The sequence below is a fragment of the Bufo bufo genome, chromosome 2 (assembly GCF_905171765.1).
Source record: "Bufo bufo chromosome 2, aBufBuf1.1, whole genome shotgun sequence".
Classification (NCBI taxonomy): Eukaryota; Metazoa; Chordata; class Amphibia; order Anura; family Bufonidae; genus Bufo; species Bufo bufo.
Window position 1 is genome coordinate 463,638,323 of NC_053390.1, and position 16,875 is coordinate 463,655,197.

The following is a 16,875-nucleotide window of genomic DNA, read 5'->3' on the forward strand; positions in this document are numbered from 1 at the left end:
CTGCACATCTCCTTCTCTCCTCCAGGCCTGGCTCACTGCTGCAGCGGGCCGGAGGAGAGAAGGAGCGCAGGGAGCTGCGGTTAGTGAATGACAGGACCACCAGCTCCCCTGCAATGATAGGTATGTGAGGGGGCCACTGGGGGGTCATTCATCACACTGTGAGGGTCCCTTACACAGTATAATGACTCCCAGTGCCCCCCATTTAGTATAATGATCCCCATTGACCCTCCATTTAGCATAATGACCACCAGATCCCCCATTAAATATAATAACCCCTCGTGCCCCCTCCATACAGTATAACCCCCAGTGTGGGGGCGACTGGGGGTCATTATTCTGTGAGGGCCCTTTACATAGTATAATGACCCCCAGTGTCCCCCATTTAGTATAATGATCACCAATGACCCTCCATTCAGTATAATGACCCCCAGAGCCCCCTCCATACAGTATTCCCCCCGTGTGGGGGCTACTGGGGGTCATTCAGGGCCGGCTCCAGGTTCATGTGGGGAGCTGGGAGCTGCGGTTAGTGAATGACAGGACCACCAGCTCCCCTGCAATGATAGGTATGTGAGGGGGCCACTGGGAGGTCATTCATCACACTGTGAGGGTCCCTTACACAGTATAATGACTCCCAGTGCCCCCCATTTAGCATAATGACCACCAGAGCCCCCATTAAATATAATAACCCCTCGTGCCCCCTCCATACAGTATAACCCCCAGTGTGGGGGCGACTGGGGGTCATTATTCTGAATGGAGGGCCACTGTGGGGTCATTATACTGTGAGGGCCCTTTACATAGTATAATGACCCCCAGTGTCCCCCATTTAGTAATGATCACCAATGACCCTCCATTCAGTATAAATACCCCCAGTGCCCCCTCCATACAGTATTCCCCCAGTGTGGGGGCTACTGGGGGTCATTATTCTAAATGGGGGCGACTGGGGGTTATTATTGTGAATGCAGGGCCACAGGTGGTCATTATACAGTGGGGGGGAATTGGGGGTTCATTATACTGTGTGAAGGGCCACTAGTAGTCATTATACTGTATAGGGGCCACTGGGGGTCATTATACCGTGTAGGAGCCACAGGGGGACATGTCAATGTAAAAAAATGCCTCATGGGGGCCCACTGGGATTTATCGCCCAAGGGCCCACATGAACCTGGAGCCGGCCCTGGGTGGGGGCACCCTCAGGGCACTATAGTGTCAGGAAAACCGCTTTGTTTTCCTGACACTATAGTGATCATTTAACATGACTATGAAGATTACTGTTTTCTAGCTGCTGTGGAATGTGGACAACAGCAGCTAGAAACAGTAATTTTCATAGAGCTGTGTTATGATTTATGGACACAGCACTCAGCATGCTTAGCCAGTCAGATAGAAGGCTGGCTAAGCATGCTGAGAGCTGTGTCTAAATAACATAACACATTAAAGGGATTCTGTCACCAGGTTTCACCCCTGTCAGCTAAACATATGCTGATGTTCAGGGCGTCTTCACGATTCCTAATGTGGGCTTCTAAATGTCATCTGTGGGCTTATTTAGCTAAAAAACAGCTTTTACTAACCTGTCAGTCAAACAAATAAGGTGCCCAAGGGGATGTTAATGGATGCAAGGTGTCGGTCGCACCCGCCGCCGTTCGTGCCCAGCGCCGCCTTTCCGGACTTCTGCGGCGCCTCCTAATCCTCTGTGCTGCCTCTCGCTCTCCCTCCCTCCCCCTCCTCCTGCTGTAAGATCTCGCGCATACAGGGGTTGAGCGAAGTGCCGGCGCATGCGCACTTCGCTGTAAGAAGCCAAATGGAGAGGTCTGCACGGGCGCATCAGGCAGAGCCCTGTGCGCAAGCGCGAGATCTTACAGCAGAAGGAGGGGGAGGGAGGGAGGGAGAGCGAAAGGCGGCACAGAGGATTAGGAGGCGGTGCAGAAGTCCGGAAAGGCGGCGCTGGGCACGAACGGCGGTGGGTGCGGCGGGCATCTTGCACCCATTAACATCCCCTTAGGCACCTTATTTGTTTGACTGACAGGTTAGTAAAAGCTGTTTTTTTAGCTAAATAAGCCCACAGATGACATTTATAAGCCCACATTAGGAATCGTGAAGACGCCCTGAACATCAGCATATTTTTAGCTGACAGGGGTCAAACCTGGTGACAGAATCCCTTTAAAGAAATTACTGTTTCTAGCTGCTGTGGACTCGCAGCTAGAAACAGTAATTTCTTTAATGTGTTATGTTATAGAGACTGAGCTCTCAGCATGCTTAGCCAGTCAGTAATTTTCATAGTGCTGTTATGATTTATGGACACAGTTCTCAGCATGCTTAGCCAGCCTTCTATCTGGCTGTGCTTCTTGAGAGTCACAGTCCACAGGCTCAGAAACAGCCAGATAGAAGGCTGGCTAAGCATGCTGAGAGCTGTGTCCATAAATCATAACAGCACTATGATTGCCCTCCCTTCCAACTGGATGAGTTTATTTGATACCTGCCCTGCTCCAGAAGCTCCTGCTGTCTCACGGGCTGGTGTGGCTGAGCGCTGTGGGCCGTGTGCTGGTCGAAACTGCTGAGTAGGTTGTACACAGCACAGCGTGCAGGAGGGATAACCGCGGGCGCACTGAGGTCATATCCGGCGGGCCGGCATTACAGGAACCGCACCAGATGCTCTGACGTCCTGCCGCCGGATATCCTGTGACGTATATCCGGCGGCAGGACGTCAGAGCAGCTGGTGCTGTTCCTGTAATGCCGCGGCCAGCCGGATATGACCTCAGTAGTGATGGGAAGTTCGGATCTTTCAGATGAATCGGTTCATGAATCGGATCTTCGGTTCACTTGCTGAGTCACTGACTGCTGAGCTGACTCGCAAGTGAACCGAAAACTCTAGGTGCCGGTGCGCATGCGCAGATGCTATCCATCCGATTCACTTGCTGCTGCTGACTCAGTCGGCTCTTCAGCTCGCTAATGAGTGAGTCAGGATCAGGAAGAGTGATTGATTATAGTGATAGTGAAGGGAAGCTGAGGCTGACGCCGGACAGGAGGACTCAGGAGCCTTCACTGTGGTGTGCATTGTTGTCTGTTGTGCATTGTTACCCACAGTGACAACAGTCTGACACTGACAGTAGTACAACGAACCAAGTGAAGTGAAATGTGAATGCACGCACAGGGAAAACTATGTGCTGAATTGATAACAGTATTACAGTAACACAGTCACTGGCTGATAATAAAACAGTCCCCACAGTCCTCACTTAACGGAATCCATAAAGGAGATGTGAACCCACCCTTAGTTATATAGCTACTGAATGAGATGCCTTTAACATATATATCTCCTGAGAAGCCAATTTGATCCTAAAGGGTTAATTCAACCTGTAATCTAAACTCTGTGTCATCTGTCACTTCTCTTATCTCTCTGGGCCCCATAGCAAGAATCTAAATTGGGCCCCCATTCCCCCTTTATAGCCCCTCCCACTACCCATTCCAGGCCTCTTTCTTTGTTCCATGAACTATGTTTGCTGCTGTTTTATAATTTATGCCATCAGGGCCGGATTGGGATTACAAAACAGGCCTGGCACACAAAAGAGGCATAATAGATACAGTGTGTACAGATGTATAGTGTATACAGTAGTGTACTGATATGTGAGGAACGTGGTATAATATATGCAGTGTGTACAGGTATATAGTATATACAGCAGTGTACTGATATATGAGGTATAATAGATGCAGTGTGTTCAGGTATATAGTATATACAGCAGTGTACTGATATATGAGGTATAAATTACAGCTCGTACCTCACATATCAATCCAATACTGTATATACAATATACCTGTACACACTTCATCTATTATACCTCGTACCTAACATATCAGTACACTGCTGTATATACAATATATCTATACACACTGCATATATTATACCTTGTACCTCACATATCAGTACACTGCAATATATATTATATATCTGTACATATTGCATCTATAATACTGTTTAATATATGCAGTGTGTGTGTGTGTGTATATATATATATATATATATATATATATAGATATATATAGATGTGAGGCATACAAGGTATAATACTGTAGATGCAGTGTTTATAGAAATATGTGGTCAGTTATGCATTATAGTCACTGTGTGTGTGAAGTACATCAGGTAGTGGTCACTGTACCTGTCTGAAGTATTATACATGAGTGAGCATTGAGTAAAAACAGGGCATGGAGGGGGGGTAAATGATGAAAAGTGGAGGACCTCCTCTTACCACTCCATTCCAGTCTGTATGGATCAATGCAGAGCTGCTTGTGAACTTCTAATACTTGCTGTTAGGGGTTGAAGGACCTGTGATGATGTCATCACAGGTCCTGGCAGATGTACCTTTCAAACCTAGGAACTACACCATTTTTGGTGCAGTTCCTTTGCTAGATTCTGCAGGACCTGTGATGCTGAAGATGATGTCATCACAGGTCCTGGCAGATGCACTGTTCTAACCTGGGAACTACACTTTACACTGTGCACTTCCCTTACAGGACCTGAGACGACTCAGAGCTGCTAGTGCCTGCCTTGCCTCAGCTCTGATTGGTTGGTGGGCGGGGAGGGGAGGGGCTGGCAGAAGCAGCTTCCACTCTAGGATCATATTACGCTCCTCCCGAGTCCCTCCCTCAGGCTCCTGCTGCCAGCGTGAGGTGAGCGTCTCTGCATTGTCTGTGTGCTGTGTGACGCTGTGTACAACAGAGGACTTTTAACCCTCCCGACGGCCTTTTGGCTGGGGATGGGCCTATTTTATGGTAGGGGCCTGGAGCTGCAGCTCCATCAGCCCCTACGTTAATCCGGCCCTGATTAAAGGATATGTAAACCTTTGGGGACAATTTTTTTTAATTATTGCATTCTACTTATTTTTTGGTCTTTATTAAGAATATGGAATACTTTTTTTGTGTACAGAGCTGAGATGCTGTAGTAGCAGCCTGTGCATTTTCTGTCTTTTCTATTCATTTGGGGAGCTGACTGGCTCCTTATATCTGCTCTCTGATTTGGGGTTTGAAATGTGTGTCCACCCCTTTTCAGTTGTTCCTGAGGAAGCACCTCAAGAATTTCACCTGCAGATCATTGATCTTCAGTCATGTCACAGTCTGCAAAACTTAAAGGCTATTTGGGGGCAAACACTATATATATAGTGTATATATTTGGGGGCAAATTTTTTTATTATTGTACTCATTTTCAGCTAAAAAATGTTTTTTTAATTGATCATTATTAAAGATATGGCATCCTTTTTTCTGTACAGTGCTGACATGCTCTAGTAGCACCCTGTGGATTTTCTATATTTTCCTTTAGACCAGGAGCAGACGGACTCCTTATCTCTGCTCTCTGACCTTATAAACACTCATTATAGTTCAGTTCTTATCTTAGTGATAAGAATGTGGCTTAAATCCGATTCGAATGCTTCGCTGAATTCTCCAAAAACATTTGTTTCGATCTGAATTAATTTGTGACAAAGTGCGTTAAAAATCAGCTATTTCCTGGCTGCAGAGCCTGTCTATCGGTGTACATCTGTCACGGATGAAGTTAGCAGATAGCTGGAACATATAAATAAACGAGCGACTGGCTGGATCCCAAACTAAGGAGCTTATAGGCGAGCCCTATAAAACCCTAAGCGCTCCCCCTGACTGCTATGCACATGCAAGGGTCTGTATGGTAGACGATTGCATGCCCGTGTACCTAATACTGTGTGACACCTGAAAACCCTATAATAGTGAGGGGACACGACCACCGGCTCCCTGCACTTAATATGGACTGAGTCAGGGTCACCTAGAATCAAGCCATCAAGGAAACACAATAAAGTAAATGACTTATCTGAACAAACAGCAGAAGCAGCCTCCAGCAGTGAAAACCTCATCTAGGAAGTAGTATAAACCGCAAAGTGAGGCAGTATGGGAGGGATTATAAAGGAAGACAATTAGTCGAAATAAGTGACACCTGGCAGAAGGAAAGGAGATGAGAAAGTGAAACCAAAACAAAGAACATCATACAAGAGGTAAAGAAGAACGTCTGCCAGATCTTCTCACAGAACTGGCGGTGACAAGATCACTGTGCATTGCAGAAACATGCAGAGTTTGTGGCAGTGAAACAGTTATTGTGTGTCAGTATGACAGGCAGGTGACAGGCGTCACTCTTAGAATCACTTCACACTTCACTTATTTGGTCAGTTACGGGGGACAAAACTGGCCAAATAACTGAAGTGTGAACTCAGCCTTACAAGTCAATATTAGCGTCAGGTATAAAGAACTGTGCAGTGGCCCAAGATTCTACTATAGAGTGAAAGAGCGCACTCCTTTTACAAGTCTGCTGATTCCACATAGACTTCTGTGTGGAACCTGTTCTGTTACACGCTGATACAAGTAGAGGGCCCATAACAGAGTGAAGAGGGTGTCAGCTGTAAGTTTGTGTTGACATCACAGTTTTTTTCCCCTTCTTCTGATCCATCACAAGAACAACCCCCCAAAAAATTGATCCTCTTTTGAGCATCCACCTTCACATGGTCAGCAGTCAGTCAGTAATCGATCAATATTGCTTAGCCCAAAAAAACAGGAGTGGATCCAAAATACAGATGACACTTGATTGGGTGGCAAACACATGAGGAGTCAACATAGTGGCCCAGTCACAGAGTGGGCTGTTGGGGGCCAACAGCAGTGTCAGAAACAGCACAAGATGGTGGGTGGCAGTAGGAGAAGATAGTAGCAGAGGCAGCAGGTGTGTGGCATCAGGCGGGTAGCAGCATCAGAATAGTGGCTGAAGCAGGTCGATAGAAGAAATCTGAAATCTTTTTTCACAATGTTTTGGTGTTGCACCCAGAATGATCTAGTCTGATGCATCAGGCACTGGCATGTTGAAATCCTGATTGATCCACGTCTGATTCATCTTTACAAAGGTTAGTCTATCAACATTTTTGGTGGAAAGTCGAGTACTCTTTGGAGTAACTATGCCCCCACCGCAGAACACCTGCTCTGATGCCACACTACTGGCCCTGCAGAAAAGCTTGTCCATGGGAAACTTGGCCAGTTGTGGCCACAAATCAAATTTGTCTGCCCAGTAGTCCAAGGGATCTGGGATGGCAGGGTGCAGTCCTAGTATGCCACCACCTGCTGGTTAAGGTTCTGCCCCATGTCATGCTGCTGCTGGTTTATTCAGTAGGCGGATGAAGAAAAGTGCTCATTACAGACTCCAGACTTAAGTTGTTGCTGCTGATGGTGCTATGTGAGCCACCACTTCAGAGATGTTCTGGGGTGGTGGCATTACATAGATGACATCTTTTTGCTCTGGACAGGTACCACACAAGAGCTTCAGGAATTTGGGGATTTCCTTAATAGGATAGACCCTGAGGTGAAATTCACATTAGTTTCATCAGAGTCAGAATATCAGTTCTTAGACGTGACAGTTAAGAGAACCAGTAGGCAACTTAGTACCGATCTTCATATAAAGACTACAGACAAGAACACACTACTCAGATATGACAGTTGTCATCCACAGAACATGTTAAACTCGTTACCCTATAGTCAGTTACTTAGGGTTAAAAGTATAGTGAAGAACGATAAGGACCTCAAAATGAGATTAAATGAGATGGGAGCCAAATTTGTTCAGAAAGGGTACCCTAAAAAGTTGATACAATGACACACAACTAAAGTCCCCTCTTTATCTAGGGAAGCTCTTCTACAAGGAGAAGGAATGTGTAAGCCCAAATCGAATCTCATACCTTTTGTCTCGCAATTTGCTTAGGAAATCAGTAATGTGCTTAGGAAACACTGGCCGTAAAAGTAACATCAAAGATCAGCTGGTACGAGCGGACGTAGGTACTAAAAAATGCACGTTTCGCTTTTACTTTGGCTCATCAAAAACAGGATGCTACCTATGCCATAACTGTGTGAATTGTTCTCTCATGCTGAAAGGTGCATCTTTTTTCACACACCCCAACATGGGAATTGAATTAAAAATTAAACATCATTTGACATGTAGTGTATCTGTTGGAATGTCTATGTTGCCTCCTCTATGTAGGGGAGACAACATGGGACGTTAAAACAAGGCTTAATCAACAAAGGGAAAATCATTCGGAAAAAGAAACTTGATTTATCGGTGTCAAAACATTTCACTGAAGCTGCACATATGGAAAGGGATTTGCGTTTTAGAATAATTGATCATGTCGCAATGCCCAGACGGGGTGGTGTATTTTCCACTTACAAACTTTGAAGCCTATGGGTCTAAATGTAGACTTTAGGGTGGTCTAACCCCGACGTTCTCGCTAGAGGTACCATCTTATTTGTGTTTAGAGAAAAGACCATTACTCTATGTAATATTTTTTCCTCTCTCTTTTTATTTTAGGAAATACTAAGAATACTCTATGATGAACTTGAAGCTTGAAGACATCACTCAGCATGAAGCCCCCATGTGACACTTTTATGTATTATATAATCCATGGTGTATGCATTTTTTTATCTTGTCGCATGGATATAGCGGATCAGGATTCATATTATTTTATTTGTAACGTTAACATTGGTCCCCGGACAACCTATATCCATATTGGTAAGCGGGTGGTGCTTAACCGCACCTCATTGGATGAATAGGGGTGGATTCCTGGTTATGCTGGGTTTTTCTCCCCTTGTTTTTTTTTTTGTGTCTCAAGGAGCTTAAAACTTAGTTGGTTCATCCCTCTGATATTTAGTTTATGCAGTATACCAGATCTGGGATGCAGTGGCAGGGGGCTGGGGACACTGATAATGCCCCTGACCAAATGGCCACATTGAAGGAGACACGGTCTGCAGCTAACGCTGGGGATCTGATGTCTCCCAATATAGGCATAACAGATCGGGTCATACTATATAGACATTTAGTAAATACAGTCAGGTCCATAAATATTGGGACATCAACACAATTGTAACATTTTTGGCTCTATACACCACTACAATGGATTTGAAATGAAACAAACAAAATGTGCTTTAACGGCAGACTTTCAGCTTTAATTTGAGGGTATTTACATCCAAATCAGGTGAACGGTGTAGTAATTACAACAGTTTGCATATGTGCCTTCCACTTGTTAAGGGACCCAAAGTAATGGGACATAATAATAATCATAAATCAAACTTTCACTTTTTAATACTTGGTTGTAAATCCTTTGCAGTCAATTACAGCCTGAAGTCTGGAACGCATAGACATCATCAGACGCTGGGTTTCATCCCTGGTGATGCTTTGCCAGGCCTCTACTGCAACTGTCTTCAGTTCCTGCTTGTTCTTGGGGCATTTTCCCTTCAGTTTTGTCTTCAGCAAGTGAAATGCATGCTCAATCGGATTCAGGTCAGATGATTGACTTGGCCATTGCATAACATTCCACTTTTTTCCCTTAAAAAACTCTTTGGTTGCTTTTGCAGTATGCTTTAGGTCATTGTCCATCTGCACTGTGAAGCGCCGTCCAATGAGTTCTGAAGCATTTGGCTGGATATGAGCAGATAATATTGCCCGAAACACTTCAGAATTCATCCTGCTGCTTTTGTCAGCAGTCACATCATCAATAAATACAAGAGAACCAGTTCCATTGGCAGCCATACATGCCCACGCCATGACACTACCACCACCATGCTTCACTGATGAGGTGGTATGCTCTAAGCAAATTGCCAAAACTTCAGATTCATTTGGCAGATACATTTTGTGAACTCTGTAATCAATCCGATTCACTCATCTCCAGACTATCTAAATCAATAGATTGTAAGTTATATAGTTATTCATATCATAGAGCATGCACGTCACGGCTGCAAGGTAGACAATGTGCAGTTTCCTCTTCAAACAACTGATCGGAGAGGGTGCCAGGTGTCAGACCCCCATCAATCAGATATTGATGGGGATGGGTCATTAATATATATACATGCTTTTTCTGCCAATGCAACATTGTTAGCAGAGGTTCAGTGACTGTCCATCTACTTTGGATCCCCATATGCAGTAGGGTTAGGCTCCACCCACTATTTCCATTAGATTCAGGTCTGAGGAGCAGTCTCCATTACACCTCCAAGAGCTCCAGGAAATGCAATGAAGCGAGAACTAAAGGAGGAGGATTTTCAAGGCAAGAGAGAGAGAGAGACAGCAAGGTAACCCCTAATAAGGTGATCCATACCCTGCAGCTGCAGAGGGATAACAAGTTAAGACACCCAATGCAACCTATAATAGTACACTACAACCATGGTTGCCAGAGCACAGCTATTAGCCAGAGATCCCTATAGCAGATATTTTAGCCCGAGTAATCTAAGGACAAATACCATATCTATCTGCTTAGCTTATGCTGGGACAATTGGGATGACTTTTCATTGTATACAAACTACTGCTGGATTGACTACAACTTCAATCCTGCATACAGTAAAGAAATACTCTTGTTAATATATATCACGGATCAAAAAGGTTTAGGTGGGTATATACGTCTCAGTGATTAATTAGTCGCAGAAGAAAGGGACGCTAAAAAGTACAAACTTTATAGCAATTAAAAGGTAAGAAGGGTAAGCAAAGGGTGATGGAGGTTGAACATTCAAATACCCCAATGGACTTTCAGATTGGGAACTGTTCGTCTTCAGGGACTCAATGATCTCATTTCCTATGTCTGTTTTATTGAATAAATAGGATACAGAGACATGGGATACCGTTCCAATTGGTGGCGTTTCATGGGGGTTACTTGTTTCTTTCATTCCGACACCGGTCTATTGACGCAGTCAGGCTGGTGGGTACCTTTAGCTCCCAGTTTACAGGCTTCCATTTTTGGGATGTCCCGTGGATACCCAGGCAATACCTGATTTAGCATCCAGTTCCCTGGCTTGGGGTATTTGAGTATTCTTACTTTAAAGGATAATAGTTAGTACGGGGGACTTTATCCACCTAATATTGCGTACCACCTTATTTTTGGTCGCAATGGGCCCCTGGTTACTACAGCATTACCAAATCACTTTAAGGTAAACAAATTTATGCTGTTCGCGTATCAATCTTATCATCTTGTCAGGTTGTGTCCCTGGCTTTTTGCCTTGCTTTTTCTGCTGTTCCCAGTAATGATTATTACTACAGTATTTTGGGGTTATCATTACCTGCCATAGAAAATCCCTTTTTTTCTATTCACCACTTGTCATGGGCAGGTGACGCATCGCATGCAGCCGTTTGGTACTGGGGAGTGAATGAGCTGCAATCCCGCCTCCCCATCACCTGATTGGCCGCGCGTCGCTTTGGCTCCTCCTAGGGGGCTGTCCTTTCTCTTTATAAACCACTTCACGGCCACACTAGCGCCGGACACGCTGCCATACACCTTGAGTGTGGCAGCGTCTTCTCAGCTGTACTACCACATTGTTATGACTAGCTCTTGATGACTCACATTGAAGAAACCCGTCAGGGCCAGACGCATATGTGGGAATGATAGCTAGATGAGGAATCTGAGTAAGGCAGGGTGTTGTCTATCCTTATCACTAGGGTAACTTGTTTGTAGGCGCCATGACAAGAGTGATCCAGATACCTGGATAGGGCTTACAGTTTTGGGGTTTACATCGGAGGCCTGCTAATCAAACTAGCTTTTGGGACCGCTAACGTACTAAATGTTCAACCTCCATCACCCTTTGCTTACCCTTCTGATCTACATTATATACTGTCATAATGAGTATGTGTGACCGTTCACATGTGACTTTGGAGGGAATACATATGACCGTATAGTCTCTCCTGGTACATTTGGTGGATACGAGTTCAACAGTAGCTCTGCCATATACACAGGATTTCACTAGTGCTTTATATACATATGACCTATAAGTTGGAAGTCCTCTGTGTGTTTTAGCAATAATAAAAAACATTTTAATTGCTATAAATAAAGTTTGTATGGTACTTTTTAGTGTCTATTTCTTCCACGACTAAAGACTCTTGTTAGCTTGAATCTGGCTTGGTAACATCTGTGGCATGTCTTTGTGTCCCCCTGAACTAAGTGATTGGTTTAAAACCTTTAACCCCTTAAGGACACATGACGTATGGGTACGGCATGTTTCCCGAGTCCTTAAGGACACATGACGTACCGGTACGTCATGTGTTGTTCCGATCACTGCCGCCCGGCCGGCTGTGATCGGAACAAGGTGCCTGCTCAAATCATTGAGCAGGCACCTCGGCTAAATGCGCGGGGGGGTCCCGTGACCCCCCCATGTCCGCGATCGCAACAAACCGCAGGTCAATTCAGACCTGCGGTTTGTTGCGCTTTCTGCTGTTTCTGATCGCTGCGGTCCCTGACCGCGGCGATCAGAAACTTTAGTGTGCCGAAAATATATTTTTATCACCCCCCCCTGCACCTCTGAATGATTTTAGCCCGGTGGGAGGTGCAGGGGGGGGTGTTGCGGGCGGTGGGGGCGGTGCGGGAGGCGGGCGGTGCGGCAGGCGGGATCGCGATCCCCCGCCCGCCTCCCATTGAATAATCGTTGGTGTAGAGTGGGTATACCAGGGTGCCAGCACATTGCTGGCACCCTGGTATAAACGGCTGACATCGGTGATGCGATGTCAGCCGTTTAACCCTTTCCATACAGCGGTCCGTACGGACCGCTGTATGGAAAAAGTTAACAGTAAGAGGGAGCTCCCTCCCTCTCCGATCGGGGGGCTGCTGTGCCTTTGCAGCCCCCCGATGGAGAGGGAGAGAGCTCCCAGACAGCCCCCCGCCAGATCCCATTTTTACCCTTCCCCGTCTGCGAAGTTCTGAGCAGACGGGGAAGGTTCCCATGGCAACAGGACGCCTCTCAGGCCTCCTGCTGTCCATGGTGCTGAACAGATCTGTGCTGAAAGCATAGATCTGTTCAGTGTAAGTAAAATACAGTACAGAACAATATATATTGTACTGTACTGTATTATACAGACATCAGACCCACTGGATCTTCAAGAACCAAGTGGATCTGGGTAAAAAAAAAAGTGAAAAAAAAGTAAAAATCCAAAAACACATTTATCACTGATTAAAAATTAAAAAAATAACATTCCCTACACATGTTTGGTATCGCCGCGTCCGTAACGACCTGATCTATAAAACGGTCATGTTACTTTACCCGAACGGTGAACGCCATAAAAATAAAAAATAAAAAACTATGATGAAATTGAAATTTTGCTCACCTTACTTCCCAAAAAAAGGTAATAAAAGTGATCAAAAAAGTCGCATGTACGCCAAAATTGTAGCAATCAAACCGTCATCTCATCCCGCAAAAAATGAGACCCTACTTAAGATAATCACCCAAAAACTGAAAAAACTATGGCTCTTAGACTATGGAGACACTAAAACATAATTTTTTTTGTTTCAAAAATGAAATCATTGTGTAAAACTTACATAAATAAAAAAAAAGTATACATATTAGGTATTGCCGCGTCCGTATCGACCGACTCTATAAAAATATCACATGACCTAACCTCTCAGGTGACCACCGTAAAAAAAAAAAAAAAAAAACTGTGTAAAAAAAGCAATTTTTTGTCATCTTACATCACAAAAAGTGTAATAGCAAGCGATCAAAAAGTCATATGCACCCCAAAATAGTGCCAATCAAACCGTCATCTCCTCCCGCAAAAAATGAGACCCTACTTAAGATAATCGCCCAAAAACTGAAAAACTATGACTCTTAGACTATGGAGACACTAAAACTTTTTTTTGTTTTAAAAATGAAATCATTGGGTAAAACTTACATAAATTAAAAAAATGTAATACATATTAGGTATCGCCGCGTCCGTGACAACCTGCTCTATGAAATTACCACATGATCTAACCTGTCAGATGAATGTTGTAAATAACAAAAAAAAAAAACGGTGCCAAAAAAGCTAATTCTTGTTACCTTGCCGCACAAAAAGTGTAATATAGAGCAACCAAAAATCATATGTACCCTAAACTAGTACCAACAATACTGCCACCCTATCCCGTAGTTTCTAAAATGGGGTCACTTTTCTGGAGTTTCTACTCTAGGGGTGCATCAGGGGGGGCTTCAAATGGGACATGGTGTCAAAAAAACAGTCCAGCAAAACCTGCCTTCCAAAAACCGTATGGCATTCCTTTCCTTCTGCGCCCTGCCGTGTGCCCGTACAGCGGTTTACGACCACATATGGGGTGTTTCTGTAAACTACAGAATCAGGGCCATAAATAATGAGTTTTGTTTGGCTGTTAACCCTTGCTTTGTAACTGGAAAAAAAATATTAAAATGGAAAATCTGCCAAAAATGTGAAATTTTGAAATTGTGTCTCTATTTTCCATTAAATCTTGTGCAACACCTAAAGGGTTAACAAAGTTTGTAAAATCAGTTTTGAATACCTTGAGGGGTGTAGTTTCTTAGATGGGGTCACTTTTATGGAGTTTCTACTCTAGGGGTGCATCAGGGGGGCTTCAAATGGGACATGGTGTCAAAAAAACAGTCGGCGCACCTTTCACTCTACGCCCCGCTGTGTGACCGTACAGTAGTTTACGGCCACATATGGGGTGTTTCTGTGAACAGCAGAGTCAAGGCAATAAAGATACAGTTTTGTTTGGCTGTTAACCCTTGCTTTGTTAGTGAAAAAAATGGGTTAAAATTGAAAATTAGGCAAAAAAATGAAATTCTCAAATTTCATCTCCATTTGCCAATAACTCTTGTGCAACACCTAAAGTGTTAACGACGTATGTAAAATCAGTTTTGAATACCTTGAGGGGTGTAGTTTCTTAGATGGGGTCACTTTTAGGGAGTTTCTCCTCTAGGGGTGCATCAGGGGGCTTCAAATGGGACATGGTGTAAATAAACCAGTCCATAAAAATCAGCCTACCAAAAACCAAACAGCGCACCTTTCACTCTACGCCCCGCTGTGAGGCCGTACAGTAGTTTACGGCCACATATTGGGTGTTTCTGTAAACAGCAGAGTCAGGGCAATAAAGATACTGTCTTGTTTGGCTGTTAACCCTTGCTTTGTTAGTGGAAAAAATGGGTTAAAATGAAAAATTAGACAAAAAAATCAAATTCTCAAATTTCCTCCCCATTTGCCAATAACTCTTGTGCAACACCTAAAGGGTTAACAATGTATGCAAAATCAGTTTTGAATACCTTGAGGGGTGTAGTTTCTTAGATGGGGTCATTTTTGGGTGGTTTCTATTATGTAAGCCTCGCAAAGTGACTTCAAACCTGAACTGGTCCCTAAAAATTGAGTTTTTGTAAATTTCGGAAAAATTTCAAGATTTGCTTCTAAACTTCTAAGCCTTATAACATCCCCAAAAAATAAAATATCATTCCCAAAACAATTCAAGCATGAAGTAGACATATGGGGAATGTAAAGTCATCACAATTTTTTGGGGTATTACTATGTATTACAGAAGTAGAGAAACTGAAACTTTGAAATTTGCAAATTTTTCCAAATTTTTGGTAAATTAGGTATTTTTTTGTGCAAAAAAAATATTTTTTTTGACTTCATTTTACCAGTGTCATGAAGTACAATATGTGACGAAAAAACAATCTCAGAATGGCCTGGATAAGTCAAAGCGTTTTAAAGTTATTAGCACTTAAAGTGACACTGGTCAGATTTCCAAAAAATGGCCTGGTCCTTAAGGTGAAAATGAGCCCGGTCCTTAAGGGGTTAAGGTTGGTGACAGACTCCCTTTAAACCAATTTAGGACAGCATATGCAAATGTCATTATGTATTTACATTTCGCTTGTCACTTGCCTCCCTCTTGCAATGTAATATGCAAAGTGTATAATAATAATAATAATAATAATAATAATAATAATATTAATAATAATGATTTGAGCAATAGAAATAGTTCCCTTATTAGATTTTCCATTATAGAATTCATCTTATGTGTTTTACACTAATGGGTTCATTATAATATATCATATACGTACTTACAAAACAATACACCATGAAAGAAACCCGATAATATCAAGAAATGAACATATAATTGGGATTTGTTTCCAAAATGTTTTCTATTTTTTTTAAACCTGCAATATTAGTTAACCATTTAACCATTACAGGATACAGGTAAATGATCCCCCTGGTGTCCCTCAAAGGGTTATTTTGTTAAATTCATTTTCCTAGTTTCACGAGTCATTTCACCAAGTAATTAAAGTCTCCATCATGTCTTCCTGCATGGTTTCATTGTCATTTCCACATCATAATCTATTACAGTTTGCATGCCATCAGTCATAAGTTGTTCTAAAAAATGCTTGTTAAGTCTCATCATTATCACGATAGATGTGGAGGACACTGAAATGAAGGTTATTTCCTAAACTACTTTTTTTTCAAGGTTCTGCCATTAGAAACTGAAAAGGTAACACCATTATAATATTCTCTGACCTACTAACTTATTTTCTACTGTAATAATTACTGGTATAGAAAGCAATAAAATATTTGACTTGTCTCTGTTCATGGTATTGATGTTCATATCAGAGGTGTTACTATTAGGGATGAGCGAACCCGAACTGTATAGTTCGGGTTCGTACCGAATTTTGGGGTGTCCGTGATATGGACCCGAACCCGAACGTTTTCGTAAAAGTCCTGGTTCGGGTTCGGGGTTCGGCGCTTTCTTGGCGCTTTTTGAAAGGCTGCAAAGCAGCCAATTAACAAGCGTCATACTACTTGCCCCAAGAGGCCATCACAGCCTTGCCTACTATTGGCAAGGCTGTGATTGGCCAGTGCAGCATGTGACCCAGCCTCTATATAAGCTTGGGTCACGTAGCGCTGCACGTCACTCTGCTGATACAAGCGTAGGGAGAGGTTGCAGCTGCGACGTTAGGGCGAGATTAGGCAGATTAACTCCTCCAAAAGACTTCATTCAGTGATCGATCTACAGCTGTGGATCATTGAACTGCTGCTATTCAATTGCTCAGTGTTTTTAGGCTGCCCAGAGCGTTTTCGCAGTCACTTTTTTCTGGGGTGATCGGCAGCCATTT